This window comes from Podarcis pityusensis (assembly GCF_964106645.2).
Source record: "Podarcis pityusensis genome assembly, chromosome: 6".
NCBI lineage: Eukaryota > Metazoa > Chordata > Lepidosauria > Squamata > Lacertidae > Podarcis > Podarcis pityusensis.
The window spans coordinates 97,885,231-97,896,011 of record NC_138030.1 but is presented as its reverse complement, the minus strand read 5'-3'; the positions used below and the strand labels follow the sequence as shown (position 1 = coordinate 97,896,011).

At 40.9% G+C, this 10,781-nt stretch overlaps 1 protein-coding gene across 1 annotated transcript in view; it reads right to left on the bottom strand.

Annotated features, from left to right (window-relative positions):
* The window catches only part of FASLG (Fas ligand), a 158,269-nt gene that overhangs the window by 28,787 nt on the left and 118,701 nt on the right, over positions 1-10,781 (bottom strand). The gene's annotated exons all lie outside the window — the stretch shown is intronic.

Genomic DNA, 10,781 nt, shown 5'->3' with positions numbered 1-10,781 from the left:
GGAGGAAGGAGGCTTCTCCCTCCCTCCCCCTGCCAGGAGCGAGGGGCGGCCGCAGAATCCCCTGGCCCTGCAGTGCAGGACCCGTTTCAGTTATTGCGGCCTCGGGCTGTGGACAAGGCGCTTGAAAGAGGACAGCCAACCCCAGGGCGGGGCCTCTCTTAAAAGACTCGCAGTTGTCTCCTAGACCCTTGGCCTCCTGGCTTAGGCTGGGGAGAGGGCCGGGCGCCTGGACAGAGGCCCTCCCTGGACCCGAGGCTTGTTCCTCCCTCCCTGGTCAGGTGTCCAAGGGGGCTGCGGCTGTACAAATACAGTGGCCCTACTCTTTCTAGCTTGTGCCAGGTCCTGGGGTGGTCATACTATGAGGTCCTGCAAGACTGTGTTCTACAGTGGTACCTCAGGTTACATACGCTCCAGGTTACAGACTCCGCTAACCCAGAAATATTACCTCGGGTTAAGAACTTTGCTTCAGGATGAGAACAGAAATTGGGCTCTGGCGGCGTGGCAACAGCAGGAGGCCCCATTAGCTAAAGTGGTGCTTCAGGTTAAGAACAGTTTCAGGTTAAGTACGGACCTCCAGCAAATCAAGTTCTTAACCTAAGGTACCACTGTACTTAAATTGCTGGAAGCCTAGCTATTTCTAAAGGGCCTGTCCAAAATACCTTCTGGGGGAAAGGAAATTTCCATGCCGATACTTTCCAAATTGCAATCCTATGTCAGAAATGAGCACCTCTCAGCTTAGGGCTCCTTCAAATGATCCATTTAATGAGCTTTCTTTTTTAAAAAATATATTTTTATTATCAATTTCAACATAACCAATTATCAAACCATATAATCACATACATTATTCCCCCTTTCCCCCCTCCCTCCCTCCCTTCCATCCCTCCCTCCCCTCCCCTACCAAAGACTTCCCTCAGCTCCTCTCTCTGATTTCTCAGCTCATATTATTCTCTGCATGTTATAAAATTTTACATATCCTTACATTATCTATCTAACATGTTATCAACTAATAAATTTGTGTATGTTTATTCAAAACTTGCCAAGGAGTCCAGTTCATTTTGTTGTCTTTTTAGATAGTCATACCTCGGGTTGAAGTAGCTTCAGGTTAAGTATTTTCGGGTTGCGCTCCGCAGCGACCCAGAAGTAATGGAGCGCATTACTTCCAGGTTTCACCGCTCACACATGCACAGACGCTCAAAATGACGTCATGCGCGGAAGCGGCAAATCAAAATGCGCCGACGTGGGTTGTGTTCGCTTCAGAATGTGAACGAGGCTCCAGAACGGATCCCATTCGCATCCAGAGGTACCACTGTAATTTGTAAAAAGTTCCCATTCTTCCTTAAAGCCACAGTTGTCCTTGTCCCAGTTCCGCATAGTTTATCAGTTTTTTTGCCACTGTTCTTTCATTGGGATTTCCTTGTTCTTCCATCTTTGTGCTAACAAGACTCTTGCTGCTGTTGTAGCACACATAAATAAGTTTTTAAAAAAATTTTCTTGGCAGGTCTTGTCCTACAATCCCTAACAAAAATGCTTCTGGTTTTTTTACAAATGTCATTTTAAACATTTTTTTCAATACATTGTATATAATTTCCCAAAATTTTTTAATTTCTCTACGTTCCCACCACATATGATAAAAAGTCCCTTCTTTTTCTTTACATTTCCAACATATATTTGACCTGGTTTTATACATTTTTGCGATCTGTACTGGTGTAATATACCATCTATATATCATTTTCATATAATTTTCTTTCAAGAGAGAACAATCTAAATTTCAACTTTACTTTCCACAGTTTTTCCCAGTCCTCAAATTGTATATTATGTCCTATGCTGTGCCCATTGATCATAACCGGTTTGACCTCCTCATCTTTTGTTTCCCATTCTAGCAAAATACTATATGCTTTCTTCAGCAGCTTCCCTTCTTCTTTTGAAATCTAGAAGTTGTATAACTAAACCCTTTCTTATTATCTTCCTTGTACATCTCATGTAGTTGTCTGTAGTGTAACCAACTCTGAAAATGGTCTTTAATTTCCTCGTAATCTTTTAGCTTCCATTTCCCTTCTTGATCCTTCAGCAATTCTCTATATGTAGGCCAATTCCCTTTTTTGCCAAGCGGTTTGAGTAACAAAGCTTCAATTGGCGATAACCACCAGGGAGTTTTTTGTTCTACTAAGTCTTTATATCTCTCCCACACCCTCATTAGTGATCTCCTAATTATATGATTGTAGAATCCTTTGTGGATTTTCCCTTTCCCTTTCCCATACCATAAGTATGCATGCCATCCAAATCTGTTATCATGACCTTCCAAATCTAATGCTGCTTCCTTTTCCAGTTTTATCCGGTCCCTAATCCATACCAAACATGCGGCCTCGTAATACAATTTGGGGTCTGGGAGGGCAAACCCACCTCTTTCTTTTATATCTGTATCTTATGTTTAATCCTTGGCCTTTTGCCTCCCCCCCCCCCCCCGACAAACTTTGAAATATCCTTCTGCCATTTTTTGAGGCAATCATCTTTCACCATTACTGGGACTGTCTGGAACAGAAAGAACATTTCTGGCAATACATTCATTTTTATCGCTGTTATTTTTCCTAGTAGGGAAGGTTCATTCTGCTCCATATTTCTAAATTCCTTTTTATCTCAGACCACACTTTTTCATAATTGTCTTTGTAGATATTTATATTTTTTGCTGTTAACCATATGATTCTATGATTCTATACAAGAAAGAAGATTCCACCTAAACATTAGGAAGAACTTCCTGACAGTAAGAGCTGTTCGACAGTGGAATTTGCTGCCAAGGAGTGTGGTGGAGTCTCCTTTGGAGGTCTTTAAGCAGAGGCTTGACAACCATATGTCAGGAGTGCTCTGATGGTGTTTCCTGCTTGGCAGGGGGTTGGACTCGATGGCCCTTGTGGTCTCTTCCAACTCTATGATTCTATGATTCTATGATTCTATGATTCTATATCCCTAAGTATTTTACTTTTTACTGAACTTCCATCTCAATACTTTGTATCAACTCTTTTTTCTTTTCTTCAATTTTTTTACTAATAGCTTAGTTTTATTTCTGTTTAATTTAAATCCTGCCACTTCCTCAAATTCTTGAATCTTTTCTATCACTCTAGGATTAGATTTTTTTTTGATCCTCCACCGTAATTACTAAATCATCAGCATATGCTTTCAATTTAAATTCACCTTTTCCAGTTTTTACCCTGTGATCTCCTTATCTTTTTTTTTATAAGATATTTATTAGGATTTTTTTAAAATATTACAATAAAAAATGAAAAAGAAAAAAAATACAAAATAAAAATGATTAAAAACACTCAAATTTTCCATTGCTTATTTTTCCTTAGCTTGTTTCCCGGACCTCCTCATACCTCCCTTTTTTGTATTCCAGTTCAGTTTGTTGGTTCAGCAAATCCTTACCCTCTTTATTTATCCTAATCTTTGGTCTTAAAATAGTAACGTTAGATTTTTACCTCTTAACAACCCATTTTTCATATTCCCTTAAAGCATTACAGCTGGAAACCACTTAATTTCTATCCAACATCGTTCTAACATTCATTAATTTTACAATATTTCTGTAGATAATCTTTGAACTTCTTCCAATCTTCCTCCACCGACTCTTCTCCCTGATCTCGGATTCTGCCAGTCATTTCTGCCAGTTCCATATAGTCCATCAGCTTCATCTGCCATTCTTCCAGAGTGGGTAAATCTTGTGTCTTCCAATACTTTGCAATGAGTATTCTTGTTGCTGTTGTGGCATACATAAAAAAGGTTCTATCCTTCTTTGGCACCAATTGACCGACTATGCCTAGGAGAAAGGCCCCTGGTTTCTTCAAGAAGGTATATTTAAATACCTTTTTCAGTTCATTATATATCATTTCCCAGAAAGCCTTAATCCTTGGGCACGTCCACCAAAGGTGAAAGAATGTACCTTCAGTTTCTTTACATTTCCAACATTTGTTATCGGGCAAATGATAAATTTTTGCAAGCTTGACTGGGGTCATGTACCACCTGTATATCATTTTCATAATATTCTCTCTTAGGGCATTACATGTCGTAAACTTCACACCTGTGGTCCATAACTGTTCCCAGTCAGCCATCATTATGTTATGTCCAACATCTTGTGCCCATTTAATCATAGCAGATTTCACCGTTTCATCCTGAGTATTCCATTTCAACAGCAAGTTATACATCTTTGACAAAAATCTTAGTTTTGGGTTCTAATAGTTCTGTTTCTAATTTTGATTTTTCCACCTGGAAACCAATTTTCTTATCCAAATTATATGCCTCCATTATCTGATAATAATGAAGCCAGTCTCGCACATTGTTTTTTAATTTCTCAAAACTCTGCAATTTCAGTCTATCTCCGTCTTGTTCCAAAATTTCCCAATATTTCGGCCATTTGGCCTCCATATTGAGCTTTTTCAGAGCTTTTGCTTCCATCGGTGACAACCACCTTGGAGTTTTATTTTCCAATAAGTCCTTGTATCTTATCCAAACATTAAACAATGCTTTCCTAACAATATGGTTTTTAAATGCTTTATGTGCTTTGACCTTATCGTACCACAGATATGCATGCCATCCAAATACATTGTTAAAACCTTCCAAATCCAAAATGTCAGTGTTTTCAAGAAGCAGCCATTCTTTCAACCAGCAAAAAGCTGCTGATTCATAATAAAGTTTGAGGTCTGGCAGGGCAAATCCACCTCTTTCCTTTGCATCTGTTAGTATTTTAAATTTTATTCTGGCTTCTTGCCCTGCCAGACAAATCTAGAAATATCTCTCTGCCACCTCTTGAAACAGTCCATTTTGTCCACAATTTGCAATGTTTGAAACAAAAACAACATTCTAGGCAATACATTCATTTTAACCGCAGCAATACGGCCCAGCAGTGAAAGCTTCAAATTTGACCAAATTTCTAAATCTTTTTTCACTTCAGCCCAACATTTTTCATAGTTATCTATAAATAAGTTCCCATTTTTTGCTGTCAAGTTGATCCCCAAATATTTAACTTTCTTAACCACTGTTAAACCTGTCTCATTCTGAAACCTCTCTCTCTCTATTGGTGTTAAATTTTTCTCTAAAACCTTGGTCTTTAACTTATTCAACTTAAATCCTGCAACTTGACCAAATTCTTGAATCAGTTCTAAAACTCTTTTGGTACTAGATTCTGGCTCCTGTAACGTCAATACTAAGTCATCTGCAAATGCTCTCAATTTGTACTGTTTGGCTCCGACCTGTATACCTTTAACCAACCCTTCTAATCATATTCAGCAGAACCTCCAGGACCAATATAAAAAGCAATGAGGAAATTGGGCAACCTTGTCTTGTCCCTTTTTCTATCCTAAATTCTTCTGTCACCACATTATTTACAATTAGTTTAGCCTTTTGTTCTGAATAAATTGCACTTATACCATTTTCAAAACCTTGGCCTACCCCCATCCCCTGTAGGTTCTTCTTCATAAAACTCCAGGAGATATTATCAAAAGCTTTCTCCGCGTCCACAAATATCAAAACTGCTTTAGTATTTATGTTCACTTCTAGTTCAATTATCAATTATATTCCTCAAATTATCAGACAAGTGTCTTCCCGGGAGAAAGCCCACTTGGTCTTTATGAATCTCTTCCATCAATACTTTTTTCAATCTCTTGGCCAAAATGTCTGCAAAAATTTTGTAATCCACATTAAGTAACGATATGGGGCGGTAGTTCTTAAGCTGAGTCTTTTCAGTCTCTGTCTTCGGTATAAGTGTAATGTACGCCTCTTTCCAAGACTCTGGTGCCCTTTTCCCTTCCAATATTTCATTGCAGACTTCCTTTAGAGGTTGCAATAGCCACTCTTTCAAAGATCTATAATATCTAGAAGTCAGCCCATCCGGTCCTGGAGATTTGCCTAATTGCATGTTTTGAATGGCACCTTCTACTTCCTGTTCAGATATTTTATAGTTCAACATTAATTTACTTTCTTGGGATATTTTTTGTAATCCATTTGTCTTCAGAAATCGGTCTATATCCATTTCTTCCTGTGGCCCTTGTGTATATAATTGTTTAAAATACCTCTGGAAACAGTTTCTAATCTCAGTTGGGTTATGTATATTCTTTCCTTCCACTTCTAAATTTGTAATAGTATTTAATTTTTGTCTTTTTTTCATTTGCCAGGCCAGCAATTTCCCACATTTGTTAGCTGATTCAAATGTTTTTTGTCTCATTTGTTTAATTTTCCATTCTATTTCCTGATTCATCATTTCCATATATTGTACTTGATATAACTTTATTTCTCTCAAAATCTCCTGCGACTTTGGTTTTGCTCTCAATTTCTTTTCACTTTCTTTTATTTTCCCCCAAATTTTATCTTTCTTCTCATTTTGACTTCTCTTCTTTATTGCATTATGTTGTATCAGAAACCCTCTCATGACAGCTTTACTTGCGTCCCAGATTACTCTTTTTTCTACATTAGTATTCATATTTATTTCAAAATAGTCTCTCAAGGTTTTTTGGGCCTTTTTATACACTTCATCATCTCTGAATAAGGTGTCATTCATCCTCCATCTGAAGGAGGCAGTTGATGTTAGTTTCAACTCCATCCTTACCGCATTATGGTCGGAGCAGGTTTTTGGGCAGATTTCCACTTTCTTTATCTTTGGTGCCATTCCTCTAGTTACCCATATTTGGTCAATTCTAGTCCATGTCATCTTAGCTTTAGAAAAGAAGGTTCCCTCTCTTCCCAAGGGGTTCTTTGTTCTCCAAGTCATAGAATCATAGAATCATAGAGCTGGAAGAGACCACAAGGGCCATCGAGTCCAACCCCCTGCCAAGCAGGAAACACCATCAGAGCACTCCTGACATATGGTTGTCAAGCCTCTGCTTAAAGACCTCCAAAGAAGGAGACTCCACCACACTCCTTGGCAGCAAATTCCACTGTCGAACAGCTCTTACTGTCAGGAAGTTCTTCCTAATGTTTAGGTGGAATCTTCTTTCTTGTAGTTTGGATCCATTGCTCCGTGTCCGCTTCTCTGGAGCAGCAGAAAACAACCTTTCTCCCTCCTCTATGTGACATCCTTTTATATATTTGAACATGGCTATCATATCACCCCTTAACCTCCTCTTCTCCAGGCTAAACATGCCCAGCTCCCTTAGCCGTTCCTCATAAGGCATCGTTTCCAGGCCTTTGACCATTTTGGTTGCCCTCCTCTGGACACGTTCCAGTTTGTCAGTGTCCTTCTTGAACTGTGGTGCCCAGAACTGGACACAGTACTCCAGGTGAGGTCTGACCAGGGCAGAATATAGTGGCACTATTACTTCCCTTGATCTAGATGCTATACTCCTATTGATGCAGCCCAGAATTGCATTGGCTTTTTTAGCTGCCGCGTCACACTGTTGGCTCATGTCAAGTTTGTGGTCAACCAAGACTCCTAGATCCTTTTCACATGTACTGCTCTCAAGCCAGGTGTCCCCCATCTTGTATTTGTGCCTCTCATTTTTTTTGCCCAAGTGCAATACTTTACATTTCTCCCTGTTAAAATTCATCTTGTTTGTTTTGGCCCAGTTCTCTAATCTGTCAAGGTCATTTTGAAGTGTGATCCTGTCCTCTGGGGTGTTAGCCACCCCTCCCAGTTTGGTGTCATCTGCAAATTTGATCAGGATGCCCTTGAGTCCATCATCCAAGTCGTTGATAAAGATGTTGAATAAGACCGGGCCCAAGACAGAACCCTGTGGCACCCCACTAGTCACTCTTCTCCAGGATGAAGAGGAACCATTGATGAGCACCCTTTGGGTTCGGTCAGTCAGCCAGTTACAAATCCACTGAGTGGTAGCATAGTCAAGACCGCATTTTACCAGCTTCTTTACAAGAATATCATGGGGCACCTTGTCAAATGCCTTGCTGAAATCAAGGTAGGCTACATCCACTGCGTTCCCTTCATCTACCAGGCTTGTAATTCTGTCAAAAAACGAGATCAGGTTAGTCTGACATGACTTATTTTTCAGAAATCCGTGCTGACTATTGGTGATCACAGCATTCCTTTCTAGGTGCTCACAGACTGTTTGCTTAATGATCTGCTCCAGAATCTTCCCTGGTATTGATGTCAGATTGACTGGGCGGTAATTATTTGGGTCCTCTCTTTTCCCCTTTTTGAAAATAGGGACAACATTTCCCCTCCTCCAGTCTGCCGGGACTTTGCCTGTTCTCCAGGAATTCTCAAAGATGACTGCCAGTGGTTCTGAGATCACATCTGCCAGTTCTTTTAGTACTCTTGGATGCAGTTCATCTGGCCCTGGAGACTTGAATACATCTAGACTAGCCAAGTATTCTTGTACTATCTCCTTAGTTATTCTGGGCTGTGTTTCCTCTGCTGAATCATTTGCTCCAAATTCTTTAGGTCGGGCATTGTTTTCTTTATCGGAGAAGACTGAGGCAAAGAAGGCATTGAGGAGTTCAGCCCTTTCTGTGTCCCCTGTTTGCATTTCACCATCTTCTCCTCTGAGTGACCCCACTGTTTCTTTGTTCTTCCTTTTGCTACGGACATACCCATAAAAGCCTTTTTTGTTGCTTTTAACCTCTCTAGCAAGCCTGAGTTCATTCTGTGCTTTAGCTTTTCTGACTTTGTGTCTACACGTGCTGGCTATTTGTTTGAATTCCTCTTTGGTGGTTTCCCCCCTTTTCCATTTTTGGTACACATCCTTTTTTAATCTTAACTCAGTTAAAAGTTCTTTAGATAGCCACCCTGGCTTCTTTAGGCACCTTCCATGTTTCCATCTCATTGGTATTGCCTGACGTTGTGCTTTTAGTATCTCCCTCTTAACAAACTCCCAGCCATCATGAACTCCCTTTCCTTTTAGTATTACTGTCCATGGGATCTCACCCAGCACTTCCCTAAGTTTTATGAAGTCGGCTTTCTTAAAGTCAAGAAATTGAGTCCTAGTATTCTTGGCTGCTCCTTTCCGTTGTATAGTAAACTTCAGAAGAGCATGATCACTCGCGCCTAATGATCCTTCCACTTCTACCCCACTAACCAGGTCATCCACATTGGTTAGAACCAGATCTAAAATGGCTGTTCCTCTTGTTGCTTCTCCCACTTTCTGGACAATGAAGTTGTCTGCAAGGCCAGTGAGGAATCTGTTTGACCTTATGCTCTTGGCTGAGTTTGACATCCAACAAATGTCCGGGTAATTGAAGTCCCCCATTACTACTATCTCCCTTCTTTTTCCATGCTTGGCCATCTGTTCCAGGAAGGCATCATCTATGTAAACTTCCACAATGAGGTCACTGTTATTCTTCTCTCCCTTAATTTTGACCCAAATGCTCTCACTTTGGCTTTGAGGTTCTAAATCTTGGATCTCTTCACAGGTATACACATCCCTGACATATAACGCCACTCCTCCTCCTTTCTTGTCTGGTCTGTTTCTCTGAAATAGATTGTATCCCTCCATTATTACATTCCAATCGTGGGACTTATCCCACCAGGTTTCAGTGATGCCTATTATGTCATATTTAGTTTGCTGTACCAAGAGCTCAAGCTCATCTTGTTTATTTCCCATGCTTTGCGCATTAGTGTACAGACATTGAAGTCCATTAATCATTCCCCCGTGTCTCTTATTTAAGGATTTTTTCCTCCCACCACTAGGTCTGCGTGCTGTTTGCTCCATTTGGTCTATGACATTTGGATGATCATCTTCATCAATTGATAGACTCCTACCTTCAGGAGCACTGTCTCCCTCCCCCACATTAGTCAGTTTAAAGCCCTCCTGATGAGGTTTCTGAGATTTTTGGCAAAAACATTTCTCCCAACCGTTGTGAGGTGCAGCCCATCGCTTGCCAGAAGTCCGTCTTCAAGAAACTGCAGTCCGTGATCTAAGAATCCAAACCGTTCCTGTTTACACCATTTGCGAAGCCAGCTGTTCACTTCCACTATTTTTCCCTCTCTTCCTGGGCCACGTCGTTCAACTGGGAGGACAGATGAGATGACAATTTGTGCATTTAATTGCTTCAATTTCCTGCCCAGAGCCTCGTAGTCTCTTTTGATCTTCTGGAGGCTATTGCTTGCAGTGTCATTGGTTCCCACATGAACCAAGAGGAAGGGGTATTTGTCAGTGGGTTTTATGATTCCTTGCAGTCGTTCAGTTACATCTTGGATCTTAGCCCCGGGGAGACAGCACACTTCCCGAGACATCTTGTCAGGCCCACAGATCACTGCTTCTGTTCCCCTCAGTAGGGAATCCCCTATCACCACTACACGCCTCCTCTTAGGTTTGTTCGGGGTCCTTCCGTGAGCTGTCCGTTCCAAGGTCACCTGCACATTCCCTGAGGACTGACTTTGCTGCTCGTCTTCATATACCTGATCGACTGTAATGAGGGAGAGATCCTCAAATGGAGTCTGCTCTTCGTCTTCCATGCTAGGGGAGAGGACCTCAAAGCGATTGTGTATTTCTAAACAATCAGAGCGAACCCTGGGCCTCCTACTTCTTTGAGTCACGTTTCTCCATATATCTGGCTCCTGTGTTGGTGAACTAGCCTCCTTCTCAGGGGAGTCCCCTGTCACCTCCTTGGTGGAGACGGTGTGCTCTGTTGCTTCCAAGAAGAGCTCCAGCTCTCTAATTCTTTGGAGTGTAGCTACACATTCCTCCAGTTGCTGGACTTTGTCTTTAAAGAGGGCAATCAACATGCAATTGCTGCAGGTAAAGCTGCCTGCAACAGTGTCCACTAAATCAAAATTATCTGTCATCTCAAAAAATGTTTTCGGTAGTCTACCATCCTTGGTAACTACCTGTCTTTGTGCCTTATCCATG